Source organism: Jaculus jaculus, chromosome 8 (genome assembly GCF_020740685.1).
Source record: "Jaculus jaculus isolate mJacJac1 chromosome 8, mJacJac1.mat.Y.cur, whole genome shotgun sequence".
NCBI classification, from domain to species: Eukaryota; Metazoa; Chordata; class Mammalia; order Rodentia; family Dipodidae; genus Jaculus; species Jaculus jaculus.
In genome coordinates, this window is record NC_059109.1 from 32,599,977 (window position 1) to 32,614,934 (window position 14,958).

The 14,958-nt window shown below is 41.6% G+C and overlaps 1 protein-coding gene and 1 pseudogene across 11 annotated transcripts in view; both read left to right on the top strand.

Annotated features, from left to right (window-relative positions):
* The window catches only part of Dst (dystonin), a 430,289-nt gene that overhangs the window by 222,334 nt on the left and 192,997 nt on the right, over positions 1-14,958 (top strand). The gene's annotated exons all lie outside the window — the stretch shown is intronic.
* On the top strand, positions 2,247-2,934 carry LOC105944753 (annotated as a pseudogene).

The window sequence follows — 14,958 nt, forward strand, 5'->3', positions numbered from 1 at the left end:
GAGAAGGTAGGATGTCTTCCTCTGTCATTCTGTGTTGATTCCTTGAGGCAGTTTCTCTCTGAGCTTGAAGCTGTTATATCCCCCCTGCCCCAGTTAGGCTGGCTGGTCCTGCTAGCCTCAGTGATTCTCCTCTACAGGAGTTGGGGTTCCCGGCATGTGTAGTCATTCCAGATGTTTCCATGTGCTCTAGAGATAGAACTTGGGGTTTCGTTTTGCATGGCAAGTGCTCTTACCCACTAAGCCGTCTCCTGCGATATTCTTTCAAGTGCTTAGCACACTATTTCCTGGAGTGTTCACTAACTATCCCATAGAGCAAGACCTGATATATATGCATGTATGTATGTATGTATATATACACACAGATATATATTTGGTTGTTTATTTTATTTATTTATTTATTTTAGGGTTTTTTTTGGTTTTTTTTTTTTTTTTTTTTTTTGGTTTTTCAAGGTAGGGTCTCACTCTGGCTCAGGCTGACCTGGAATTCACTATGTAGTCTCAGGGCGGCCTCGAACTCTCAGCGTTCCTCCTACTTCTGCCTCCCGAGTGCTGGGATTAAAGTCATGCGCCACCACGCCCGGCTAGTTTTTTTTTTTTTTAATTTTTATTTCACTTTATTTATTTGAAAGAGCACACCAGGGCCTCCAGCCACTGCAAACGAACTCCAGATGCATGTATCCCCTTGTGCATCTGGCTAACGTGGGTCCTGGGGAACTGAACCAAGGTCCTTTGGCTTTGCAGGTAAACGCCTTAATTACTAAGCCATCCCTCCAGCCCTTATTTTAGTTTATTAAGGTAGGGTCTCACTCTAGTCCATGCTGACTCGGAATTCCCTATATAGTCTCAGAGTGGCCTTGAACTCACTGCAATCCTCCTACGTTTGTTTGCCTCCCTAGTGCTGGGATTAAAGGCGTGCACCACCATGCCCAGCTAAGACCTGCTACTTTTTTCTTTTCAATTTTTTTTATTATTAACAACTTCAATGATTATAAAAAATATCCCATGGCAATGCCCTCCCTCCCCCAACTTTCCTCTTTGAAACTCCATTCTCCATCATATCCCCTCCTCCTCTCAATCACTCTCTCTTTTACTTTGATGTCATGATCTTTTCCTCCTATTATGATGGTCTTGTGCAGGTAGTATGGGGCACTGTGAGGTCATGGATATCCAGGCCCTTTTGTGTCTGGGGGGAGCATGTTGTAAGGAGTCCTACCCTTCCTTTGGCTCTTACATTCTTTCTGCCACCTCTTCTGCAATAAACCCTGAGCCTTGGAAGGTGTGATAGAGATATTGCAGTTCTGAGCATTCCTGTCACTTCTTCCCAGTACCATGATGCCTTGTGAGTCATCCCAAGGTCACTGCCCTCTGAAAAGAGAAGATTCTGTATCAAAAGTGAGAGTAACATTAATATAAGGGTGTGAACATTAGCAGAAGTGCTTACTGGGCAGTTTGATAAGCCTAGTATATACATTTAGCCAGACAGCAGCAGACGTTATACCCCTAGGACTCATGACTACCCCTGTTTTAAGTTTTCAGTATTAGGGATGTATTCCCTCCCATGGAGCGGGCCTCCAGTCCAGCTAGAGGGCAGTTGGTTTCCACCATGATAGACGTGCCACTATTGCACCCATTGGCTCACTTGGCTTAGCTAAGACCTGCTATTTTTAAGACTTTTTGTTGTTGTTGTTGTTGTCGCTGGTGGTGGTAGTGCTAGGGATCAAACCCAGAGCCCTGTGCATCCTAAGAATGGATTTGTTATCTCAATTTTGTGGTTGAGGATGGTGGGTTTTACCAAGACTATTGTGAGGAGTTACAGAGCTAAGATTCAGACTCAGCTGTGTTTGACTTGATATTTCATTTCCTTCTGTTCTTCTGTCTTTTCTTTCATTCTCTTTAATTTCTTCTTTATCTCTCTCACTTTTTATTATGGAAATTTCAACATCTACAAAAACAGTAACAAATCTTTAAAATATCCACACTCAACAGGCCCTATTTGTAAACACTCCAATAGTCTCCTTTCTTTATGTAACCATGTTCAAATAGAAGTGGTTGTAGATCTCTGAATTAATAGTAAACCTTGGGCCTGAGCTGGCCAGTTGGGTGTGTTGATGGTGGTGTTGTCGGCCTTGTCCTGGCGGTGGGGGCAGCCTTCAGGAGAGATGATCATAGCAGCTTGGATGGGCAGAGTGTGTTGGCAATGGGTGGTCTCTGGATGAAGCCCAAGTGCTGGCACCCATGCCCATGTTAGTTACTTAGCTTTATGTGGTATGCTGATGAGCAGAACTCATGCACTGCATCCCTCAGTTTTGCCTAAAGAGATAAATGCAGAAAGTTTCTTTAAAATCACAGCCCCATTAACAAACAAAAGAATATTCAGAGAGAAGAATTACAGAGGAAGTGCATGATGCAATATCAGGAATGGAGGACTATCAGCATTTTGTTCCTTGGTGCAAAAAATCAGACATAGTATCAAGAAGATCTGGATATTGTAACACATAGTTAGAAATTGGGTTTCTACCTGTCTTGGAGCAATGTACATCAGCAGTAGCCTTGGTAAAACCACATTTGGTAAAGGGATCATGTACTGACAGGAAACTTTGTAATCATTCGAAGACTATTTGACATTCTTGCCCATCTTCTTAGCTAACAAAAACTTGTACCTTGGATTTTCCAGTTTCTTTTGAATTCTGCTCATTTCTGCACTCTCAGCTTGCTGTATTGCTTCTCGATGAAGTTGTAAAGCAGGTGGTAGCCACCTTTGTAAGGGGCATGCAAGCTGTGTGGTCCAGATACAAGCATACCCGGGAGTGAATGTTCCATGAAGTTTATCACACACAAAGAAGGAACTGCACTCACCATTCTTTGACTTGGGTTTGTCCACTTTCCGGAAGTGCTTTCATGATTCATTTTCAGAAGTCAGAAAGCATTGGTTAAACCCATCTTTGATCCTTAACCTGCTGTGTTGAAAATTTGCACACAAGATATGGGTCTACTTGTATATAGAAGTATTTCTTCTATCAACTATAATTCAAAGTAATATATGTCTTAGCAGATTCTGCCTTAATAATAACGGGATGCCAACGTTATTGCTAGGATTCTACATCACTCTTTTAAGAGCACCGGTTGAAACTGTAATTTAATCCTTTATCACTTTACTTGAAAGAGGTTAGCTGAGATAGTCCCACTATGGGTTACTTTAGCCAAATCATGTTTGTTACTAAGCTCAGGGTATTTGTAACTAGTTTTAGGGCCTGCCACCTGGCTTAGAATATTTCAGTAATCATCATATATTTGACACTAAAACTATGAGTGAAAGTACTGTTAATGAATGTTTCCTGGCACTTTTGTTATTTTCAAGTTGTTCCTGTAAATAGGAGTATACAATTCAGTGCTGCAGTGAGGTTAGTTCCAAGATAAATTGAGTGGTTGTGTTTTGTTTTTGCTTTTGGTAAGTGGTCTAGAACTACGCTTCCAGCTATTGCAACCTTCTCCCAGGTGCTTCGCCTGCTCTTATAATGCTGACAGCAAGCCAGGTTGTCTCTGCGCGGCAGGCAAAGGGTAAAGTTGGCCGATAGTTCTTTATCACTATGCTTCTCTGTTTTCTATTTGTTGTATATATTCACCTTCAACAATATATTATTTTTTAATATTTTATTTTTATTTATTTATCAGAGTAAGTGAGAGAGAATGAGTGTGCCAGGACCTCTGGCCACTGCAAATGAACTCCAGATGCATGTGCCCCCTTGTACATCTGACTTATGTGGGTTCTGGGGAATTAAATCTGAGTCCTTAGGCTTTGCAGGCAAGCACCTTAGCCACTATGCCATCTCTCTAGCCCCCAGTAATATATTCTTGACTGATTGTTTTTATAAAACTAATCAATATAAAGTCTAAAGTTCTAACTTTAAAGAAATCTACTTAATTTTTTTTAAAGAAGATTAAACCTTGGACCAACTTGATTATACTTGTTTAAACTAAAATACCAGAGCTTGAGTAGCAAGGGCCAAGAGGGTTTAGTGGTTACAGGCGTTTCCACTGTTACATTGCACGTCCTAGGAGACTGCAGAACTAGAAACATTCTTGTGCATAGAATGATAAAATCTTCTTGGTCTTTGAATTAAAAGATCTTGGTTGTGATACCTGAAGGGTGTGTGTTGTTGATTCAGCTTCCAAGGTGTTCTGTGTTCTCCTTAAAACTTTTAAAATGAAAACAAAACACTTTTGAGATGTCAGCTTTTTTTAATTTTTAATTTATTTATTTGAGAGCAACAGACAGAAAGAGAAAGAGGCAGAGAGAGAAAGAGAGAGAGAGAGAGAATGGGCACGCCAGCGCCTCCAGCCACTGCAAACGAACTCCAGATGTGTGCGCCCTCTTGGCATCTGGCTAACGTGGGTCCTGGGGAACCGAGCCTCAAACTGGGGTTCTTAGGCTTCACAGGCAAGCGCTTAACCACTAAGCCATCTCTCCAGCCCAAGATGTCAGCTTTTTTAAAAAATAAAAAAACTTAAAATAAAATAAAAAACAAATAAAAAATAAAAAAACTAGGCGGCTGAGGCAGGAGAACATAAATTTGAAACCAGCCCAAGTTACAGGCAGGATCCTACCAATATATAAGTATCCAGGCATATGCCTGTAATCCCAGTACTTGGAAGCTGGAGGCTGAAGGGTCAGGAGTTCAAAGTTAGTATCAAGATCTGATCTCCAAAAGTAAATGAATAGTACATACACAACAAACCAGTGGTCTCTGAGCATTGCCTTTAGTTCTTAGGAAGGATTCTATGAACATATCAGCATACATATGCTGTGCATTTTCCTCAGCATACTTAGGAAAGTCACTGTGTATTATTCACATCCCAGATACTGAATTTCCTAGGGAAATGGAACCTTGTGAATGTTGTCTGTTTTTAGCTTTTATTTTGCCCTAGTAGTCATTTTAGAAACCTGTTTTGCTGTAACTGTGAATTTCAGCTTTTTCTAGCTTAGTTTCCCTTGTTACTAGAAATGCATGATAAAAATAGCATATGAGGGCCTGTGGGATGGCTTAGTAGTTAAGGTGTTTGCCTGCAAAGCTAAAGGACCTAAGTTCGATTCCCCAGGACCCATGTTATCCAGATGCACAAGGGGGTACACACATCTGGAGTTTGTTTGCAGTGGCTGGAGGTCCTGGCATGCCCATTCTTTCTCTCTCTCTCTCTCTCTCCTTCTTTCTCTGTCAAATAAATAAATAAACGTTTAAAAAAACCCAGCATATGTGAGGTTTAAGATACCATGTGTCTCATAAAATTTTACTATGGTTGCCTTTATTAGGAGAAGCCTTTGGGCCTTTTTTTTAGAAAACAGCTGAACACTTCTTTATGTATAAGAATTAAATGGATAGGCTCCAATTATACATATTTTAACTGCTGCCAACCTCAGTTATTGAAAAGTTATAAACAATGGAAGTATGGAAGTACTACCATGACATGGTTTTAGGTATTACTGTAATAATTACTTAGGAGTAGTGTCTCACTTATCAGTTGTTTTTTATTTTATTCTATTTTTTGCTTAGTAAGGTTCCACTAATTAGATTTACTGTGAAAATATACCCATTTAATTTTTTTCTGTAATTATTCAGATAAAAGTTTCATTATTTATATGGATTTTATTTGACTTCTGTGATAAAAATAATCTGCAATAACACATGGACCTAGTTTCTAATCAAATGGAATAATACATTGTTTAGAAGTATCTTAAGAGAGTTGCGTAGCAAAAGGGAATCTTGTGGTAGCTGCAGGAGAGGGAAGGCTGCTGCGTATCAGGTTTCCACAGCCAAGACACACTAGTAGACAACAAGGAAAATATATAACAGTGATCATTTAAAAGTAAGGCAGTATTACTTTAGATAAGTGATCTAGAAAGCATTTCTGTGTATAATACCGTCTGCAGATTTAAAAACAGTGATCTAACTCCTATAATTCTAGCTCTCAGGAAGGAGGCTGAGGTAGCAAGATTGCTGTGAGTTAAAGACCAGTGAGGACCACAGCATTCCAGGTCAGCCTGGGTTAGAGCAAAGCCCTGCCTCAAAAAGAAAGAAACAAACTAACCAATAAAAGACACATTGATCTTACTTAAGAACGGATTCATGTTAGCGTTAAGATTTTTTAGTAATAGAAATTATACTGTCAAAATTCATTAGTCAATTTCACTGTTTTGAATAGTGTTGCAGTCAGGTTGGTATTGCTGATAGATTCAGCCAACCAAGAGCAGCTTGTGGGGAAAAAGAGGTTTACTTTGACTTACAGGCTTGAGGGGGAGAAGCTCCATGATGGCAGGGAAAATGGTGGCATGAGCAGAGGGTGAACTATAGCAGCAGGAGAGTGTGCCAAACACTGGCAAGGGAACACTGGCTATAATATCCATAAGCCCACCCCCAATACTATACTGCCTCCAAGAGGTGTTAATTCCCAAATCTCCATCATCTGGGAACCTAGCATTCAGAACACCTAAGTTTATGGGGACACCTGAATCAACACATTCCACCCCTGGCCCCCATAAACTGATAACCATCCATAATGTAAAATGCAATGCATTCAGCCCAACTTTAAAAGTCCCCATAGTTTTTACCACTCCCAATGATGCTGAAACATTCCCATAGTCTGAGATATTGTAACTGAGCCATAACACCGAAACAACCTCAAAAAACACATAATGGTACAGAATAAACATTCACACTGCAAAAGATGGCATCGGGCATAGCAAAAACATACTCGACCAATACAAGATTTAAAACAACCAGGACAAACATCACACTCCGTAGTTCCAAGTCCAACTACTCTAGCCAGTGACAAATCTCCAAGTCTGATAATTCTAACCAGCAACAAGTCTCTGGAGTTCCAACTCAGCCCCTCCAGCTAGGTTACCCACAGTCCTGGAAAACTTCATCTGGGGCCGGCAGCTTTCCTTAGCAGCCATCTTATAGTCTAGCATCTCCACTGGGTCTTCATTACAACCTACAGTTCATTCTCATGGCCCCATGGGGTTTCCTTGCAGGCATCCAGCAAACCTGCTTCACACTGCCCATGGCCATTTCCAAAACACAAGACCATGTTGCAAACTCAATGACCCGCTCTTTACTGCATTTCGCATACTCTGTAATACCAGGTAGGGTGCCAATTTGTTAATTCAGGGAGGAATAAAACAGACTTTAAAGAGTAAGACATTCCTTGAGCACTCAGGAGGCCTATTCAAAAGAGTCTACATACTTCCTATTGTCCCAGTGCAGGTCAGTTGATCCAATCTCAAAGGTTGTTATCTCTCATATAATTGCAGCTGAACAGGCAGAAGTTTCAGCCCAAAGATTTCATTTCTGTGTCATATCCCTCAGCTCATACCAGTCCATTTCTGTGCAAAGCAACCCTGCCCAAATTCTTAGGACACAGGCATGGCAGCAAGCTTTTCACACAAACTGTCTCTGGCCCAGTCCAAGCTAAGCTCTTTCTCACCCTCATAAGCCAAACCTTTCCGTCCATGGTTCTTACTGCGTTCAGGTCTTTCAACTCTGACCAGAATGGTCCATCAAGCTGTACTTAGAGCACTGCAAGACATCTCTCAGGCCAAGGTTTCAAATCCTTCCACATTCCTTTTGAAAATCAGCTCCAAAAGGCCAAAGCCACACAGTCAAGTAGCAGCAATCTCATTACTCGGTACCACTTTACAGTTGCAGTCAGGTTCGCATTGCTGGCAGAAATCATCTGACCAAGAGCAGGCTGTGGGAAAAAAAGAGGTTTATTTTGGCTTAAAGGCTCGAGGGGGAAGCTCCTTAATGTCAGGGAAAATGAAGGTATGAGCAGAGGGTAGACATCACCCCCTGGCTAACATCAGGTGGACAATAGCAACAGGATAGTGTGCCAAATACTGGCAAGGGGACACTGACTGTAATACCCATAAGCCTACCCCCAACAATACACTGCCTCCAAGAGGTGTTAATTCCCAAATCTCCATCAGGTGGGAGCCTAGCATTCAGGACACCTAAGTTTATGGGGGACACCTGAATCAAACCATCACAAATAGCATGGCATATTTTTATAGTATTTTGACATAGAGCATGACCGTGGAGGATAGAGAGGTTTGCTGATCCCAGTAAACAATATGTTATTAAGAATTTAGTATTCTAAAAATTTCCATAGATAACTTAATTTTGTAATTTTGATGTTCAAAGAACTGTTATATGAAGTAAAGTGAAAAAGAATTTTAAAGATAATTTATAGATTTTATAAATAAAAATTGTCCATCAAGGCAGGTTATAAGGTAGGTACCTAAAAAATATATAGAGAATGTTGACCATATAGCTGTTTCTGCTACAGAAGAAATATATATCACATAAAATACAAATACATGCTAGCTTTAAAATTGTCTCAGTCTTAGATTGTACCTTCATTTTTATCAATAATGAAATTGAGGCTCAAAGAGCAACTAATATAGTCAACATCATATACCTTTAAATAAACCAATGAGGGTGATTGCTCTTATCTCTCAAGCTTTTGTATTTCTGTGTAACTACTTAAATAATTTCCTTCTTCCATTTCAAGAAATGGAAATGTTCACCAGAAAATTGTGATAGTGCAACCTTAAAGACTAATAGTAAAGATGTTTGAAAAGTACTGATGAATTTAAGATGTGACTGTATGTATAACCAAACTCTTAGCTCCTAGTTAGCAGTTAATGAGAGTCAATATTAGTTGCTTAATTTAGAATTAACAAACTATGAAAATTGCATAATATAGTGAGAAAATTATTGATAAAAGAGTATTAAGCCGGGCATGGTGGTGCACGCCTTTAATCCCAGCACTTGGGAGGCAGAGGTAGGAGGATTGCTGTGAGTTTGAGGCCACCCTGAGACTCCATAGTGAATTCCAGGTCAGCCTGGGCTAGAGTGAGACCCTATCTTGAAAAACCAAAAAAAAAAAAAAAAAAAAAAAAGAGTATTAAAATACTTTGCTTAAGTAAATGCAAAACCGCAAATGACCTATCCTATAATTTCACTGTTTCATAGTGGTTAAGGCACTTGCCTACCAAGCCTAAGGACCCAGGTTCAACTCCCCAGAACCTACATAAGCCATATGCACAAAGTGAATTATGTGCACAAGATGATGCACACATCTTGAGTTCATTTGCAGTGGCTAAGGCTCTGGTGTACCAATTCTCTCTCTTGCTCTTGCTCTCTTTCTCATAAAAAAAAAAAAAAAGGAGATGAAAAGCCTGGATTATATTACAGGCAGTAAGAATGAAAAAAAAGTAATATGATTTAGTGGAAGAAGTGATAAGTAACAACTCAGTAGGCTTTGTCTAAATAGGTCACTGAGGTGCTGGAGCGATGGCTTAGTGATTAATGCACTTGCCTGCAAAGCATAATGACCAGAGTTTGATTTCCCAGGACCCATGTAAAGCCAGATACACAAGGTGGTGCATGTGTCTGGAATTTGTTTGCAGTGGCTGAAGGCCCAGGCACCCATTCTCTCTCTCTCTCTCTCCTTGAAAGTAAATAAAAATATTTTAGGACTGGAGACATGGCTTAGCACTTGCCTGTGAAGCCTAAGGACATATGTTTGACTCTCTGGTCTCTTGTAAGCCAGATGCAGAAGGTGATGCAAGCGCACAAGGTCACACGTGTGCACAAGATGAAGCCCATGTCTGGAGTTCGATTGCAGTGGCTGGAGGCCCTGGCACACCACCTGTCTCTCTCTTTCTCCTGCTCTCCTTTTCATAAAAAATATTTAAAACATGTCACTGATAAATACTTTTTGTTCTTGTTTTTTTCAGGGTAGGGTCTCGCTCTAGCCTAGCTGACCTGGAAGTTACTATGTAGTCTCAGACTGGCCTCAACTCAGAGCAATCCACCTACCTCTGACTGCTGAGTGCTGGGATTAAAGGCATGAGCCACCATGCCTGGCTTATATATGTTTTCTCTCAGTAAATCTATGTTAAGGAAATTTGGCTCCTAGTTCCTTCTAAGAACTTCCATTTGTCACATTCCATTTTCAGCGGAAGGCTCAGATGATAAACATGCCACATACGTGCTTGTTTCTGCTTGCTTTGTTTGAGTACTTCAAAGTTAGTTTGTGTTCTTTGATGTGTAATGAAATCTTTTCACTAAAAACCACAAGTGGTAAGAAGTTTTACTTAGACAAGCCTAACTATTGCCCATCACCTTAATTTTCACTCAAAAGATAACATGGAATTTAGATTAAAAGGTGTCACAAAAACATTTGATAGCAAGAGTGGATGGAGCAGAATTGTCAGAGCCAGTAGCCAGCAGAGTCTAGGAGTCACCCGTGAGTGCTGTAGATGAAAAGGTCCGCAAGGGTGAGAGTGCAGGTGGAGGAGGAGCACTCCTGCTGGCAGTACTACCTGCTACCTTGGATGCTCAGCAGGTATCCAACTAGAAAATTCATCTCATCTCAGGTGTCACAGTGAGATCAGTTTGCTTCTCTCCATCCTGCTTGAAGTCCTGTCCCTGGCTGCTAGCTTCTGTCAGTCAAGGAGTGGGTATTTGTTTTAGGAAGCTGGTGAAAGTCAGCAGCGGCACCCTGCCACAGTTAGTGTGAGCCACAGCTGCCCACCCACCCGGGTGGGATCATGAGCGTGCACCCGCAGGCCAGAAGGAGCAGGGCTCTGTGCTGCAGGGCCCTGAGTGCCAACTGTGTGTAGTAGCAAGGACTGGGGACACCATAGCTAGTAAGCTGGGAAAGGGTGCTCACCAGTCTCCGTGGGTCCTGTTCTTGTTTTCATTTGCCCCGTTCATTTATTGTAAGCTCCTGTTAAGGCACTTAAATTCTTTTCATGAACATGTTTTAAATAGATTAGCAAAGTCAGACTAGAAAGTTTGTGGAGGAGCTTGTTTCTAAGAGCACTACATTTAACTATTTTTTTTCCTAATTAAGGAGGATGTAATTGAGTAATAATTATTTTGTTCATTATTTGCATTCTGATTGGAATTTATTGGTGCCATCATGGTTTAAAGGTGTTTTAATTGGGAAAGGTTTCCTGTAAGGCTGTGGTCTAAGTCATCTTGTTTAATAGTATGACCTGGAGGCTGGTGAGTCACACTGAGTCTTGGATTCAGTCACATTGTAGAAGTTAAACTGGACTGAGCTGGTTTATATTGGAAGGGTACCTTTAGGGTTTGAAATGTTCTCATAGGAAGGTGGTGAGTTCATGTTGAATGGGTGGCTCCTTCGCCTGTGTCTTCAGGCTCCAGAACCCAGATGCAAGAGTGTGCGTGTGCATGCCAACACATGGGCATGGGCTCTGGTTCACGTGACTGTAATCCAGACACACAGAAATCCTGATAGTTACTAAATTTTTTTTTTTAAATCACTGGTATTTTAGTTGGTGAGGCAAAAAAAAAAGTGTTTGAATTTGCCAAGTGAACTCAAAGCAGTTGAACTTTGAGTAGAAATCCATAACTATGAATCATTAATGTGTTTTCAATTCTTAAAGAGCTAATGTGCACTGCATGTGATATAATGCATTTGTATCCAAATAAAGGAATATGACTTAATGTCACACATCTGGTCACCATTTTTTTTTGCCTATTTTTGCATACAGTTTTGGGGATGCAATTTGGCAAGTAAATATTTAGAATACTTATATATGTATTGCTCCCCCGCTCCTCTTTGCTCCTGACCCTCCTGCCCAGGTAAATTCATAGAAATGCCTTGTCATACTAAGCTTCCCATTAGTGAGTACAGTAGATTCTTATGCATATGAAGTGAGCTACCACTCTCATTCTCCTAATTCCATTCTGAGTTAGGCAGGATGGTGAAAAAGGTTCATTGCCATAATAGGAAGGTAGCTTGTCCAGCTGTCCTCAGGGAGGCTGAGGAACCTCATAGCAGACTATAGTAAACAGTCCTTGCATAGCCCTCGTGTCCTTGTGATTTTTAACAAAGGTTCATAGTATTCTAGTCTGTAAGTGTGACATAATTCATTTAAAATGCATTCTTGGTAGACATGACATTTTGTTATCCAAAAAATGTTGAATTGAACTATGGGTTTTTATGCAGATGTGTGAGCAGGTGTAGGATGAGGTCCTGGCAGTGGAAGTGTGAGGACAAAGGGCGTCACGTCTGTGTTTTCAAGGAGTATTTCTGAGCTGTTTCTGTTGTGCCATCTCCTTTCTCTGAGATCTTCATTTCTTACCTGATTAGCTGTGTTTAAGTAGGTCTAAATCCCATTCTCTTTTCTGTTCTTTTACTTTACCTCTTATTCACAGAACTAGTCACGTTCAGGCTTTACACCCGGGCTAGAGCCTTACTTCCCCCTCCGTCTGACAGTCAAGATGTAGCGAGCACGAGTGTGCTGAGCTCAGGGGACGGATGATTAAACACGAGGCAGCTCTCGGCACAGTGCCCTCACTGAAAAGGCGTGCTGGCAGTGGGGGCTGGCTCCAGGGCTTGAGGCAGGGCTTCCCGCTGTCGAGCTAGCTCCCTTCCTCCCTGTGTGCTGCCACCATCCACTGACAGTAGAGCCCAGGCTGGGGCGCTCCTGAGGGACCCAGATGAATCTTGTCCCTGCACGTCCTTTCCTTATCCTGTTGCCTTCAGTGGTTCTTTCTTTCTTTCTCTTACATTGAATTCTTATACATGAGAGGAGCAGCCAGCATGGACATTCATTCTTCCCTATGCTCATTTATTTGTTTCTAGTATTTTTATTTATTTATTTATTTATTTGAGAGCGACAGACACAGAGAGAAAGACAGATAGAGGGAGAGAGAGAGAATGGGCGCGCCAGGGCTTCCAGCCTCTGCAAACAAACTCCAGACACGTGCGCCCCCTTGTGCATCTGGCTAACGTGGGACCTGGGGAACCGAGCCTCGAACCGGGGTCCTTAGGCTTCACAGGCAAGCGCTTAACCGCCAAGCCATCTTGATTTTGACTTGTTTATAGACATATATTCTCATCTTATTCTGTGAAAGGGTTCATTTCTGGCTTAAGTTTCAAGGAGAGTCTATCATGGTGGGGAAAGTGTGGCAGAAGTTGTCAGCCGGCCCTCTCGTTTTCATATCACGTCAGCAGGGAGGAAGTAGAAAATCCAAAGAGAGGAGGGAGGGAAAGACACAGGAGGATTCCATGTCGAGGCCCAGTGGCACACTTCCTCCAGGAACCCACCACTGCCTGCAAAGCTCCACAGACTCAACGCAGTGCCACCTACTGGGGATCAAGTGTTGTAACAGACAAGTCTATGAGTCATCTTACATTCAAACCACTGTAAGTTGTTATTTTTCCCTGAGTAAAAATGAGTTGATTCCTATTCCTTTACATTGGGGAGGGAGTTTTAATCAGTGACTAAGATTTACTTAAAATTTACTGTTAAAGGTTCACGAAACTACAGGCACTAGAGAAGCTATTTGTCAGTAAAACCAACACAGTCATCTGTACTTATTCAAGTCTAGGAGGCCATTAGTGAGTTTATTGTTCTTTGTAAATTGAAACTCATGATTTATTAAATATTTTTCAATTACTAGGGTTGGATTCTAATTTTGGAGTACCAACAAAGCTTTTTATAAATTACTATTACTATTAGTATTATTTGAGGCAAGCCTAACAGACTGGTCCTTTTATTTTCAATGTGAGAAAGAGAGAATGGGTGTGCAGGGCTCCAGACGCTTGTGCCCCCTTGTGCACGTGTGACCTTTCATGCTTGTGTCATTTTGTGTATCTGGCTTATATGGGACCTGGAGAGTTGAACATGAGAGTCCTTAGGCTTCACAGGCAAACACCTTAACTGCTAAGCCATCTCTCCAGCCCATAAGTTGTTTTTTTTTTTAAATGTTTATTTATGTATTTATTTGTAAGCAGAGAGAGAGAGGAGAGAATGGGCATGCCAGTGCTTCCAGCTGCTGCAGCCGAGCTCCCGATGCATGGGACACTTTGTGTGTCTGGCTTTTACGTGGCTACTGGGAAATTGGACCTTGATCATTAGGCTTTGCAGGCAAACACCTTAACCACTGAGCATCTCTTCAGACCACAAATTTTCAATCTTTCTTCTTTGACTTGTTAATAGGGAATAAAATAAAAAGTAATTTGAAGTAAATTCATACCTCTAGTTTTGAGAAGGAAAATTATCTTCATGTCTTGTTGCCACCTTGGAGTTCTTGGCTCTCATTCAGTGATATGTTCCCAAACAGGAGTGTGAAGGATGCCCACGCCCTGTTATGTAATGGTATTGGGTCTCCTGCAGGCTTGGATTTATTTGCAGGGGGTGGGGCTTTTCTGGCAAGGGGTATGGTGTGGAGGAGGAGGCGAGATGCTTGCTGTACCAATAAGAGCAGTAACAAAATGTGAAGTCTGAACATGATTTAGTCCCGTCACCTTCAGGAATTTGTTATGGCAATTGTGCCTTCAGTGGAGCAGTGAGGCATAGTAAATGCAGATCTTACTGTGTGATCTGGGGAGAACTGGTATTATTTAACATAACTGCTTCATGTGCCTATGTGTGGGTGTGTTCTAGAGCTTAGTGGTTCAGACTGATCGCTAGGTAATTGGAATTGTGTTTTCTTTGTTATTTATTTGGAGCCACCCCCCCCCAAAACCCTTTTGTATAGTTCCTTGCAAACTGCTGAGTAGGTGTCATTTTCCCAGCAAAGCCCAAGCCCACGTGAGCCCAGCCACTTGCCTTGTCTGTGCACGCCCCTCAGCAGTGATGCACACCACAGACAGTTCCTCCTCAGGCTAGAACTTGAGCAGCCCCAGGCCGAGTGATCTGTGTGCCCTTCCTTCTCTCCCTCCATACCCCCATCATTTTTCCTCACCTTCAGATGAGCTGACTACTGCTTTTAGGGAAAGTGAAGCCAGAAATGGGAAGCTATTCTTGCTACTAAAGATAGACACCTCCTAATTCCAGTCCAGCCCAGTCCTCCCTGTTTCTCTCACTCTCTGCTTAGCTGAAGCGCTTCCTACTGTGCAGCAGCTCTGACC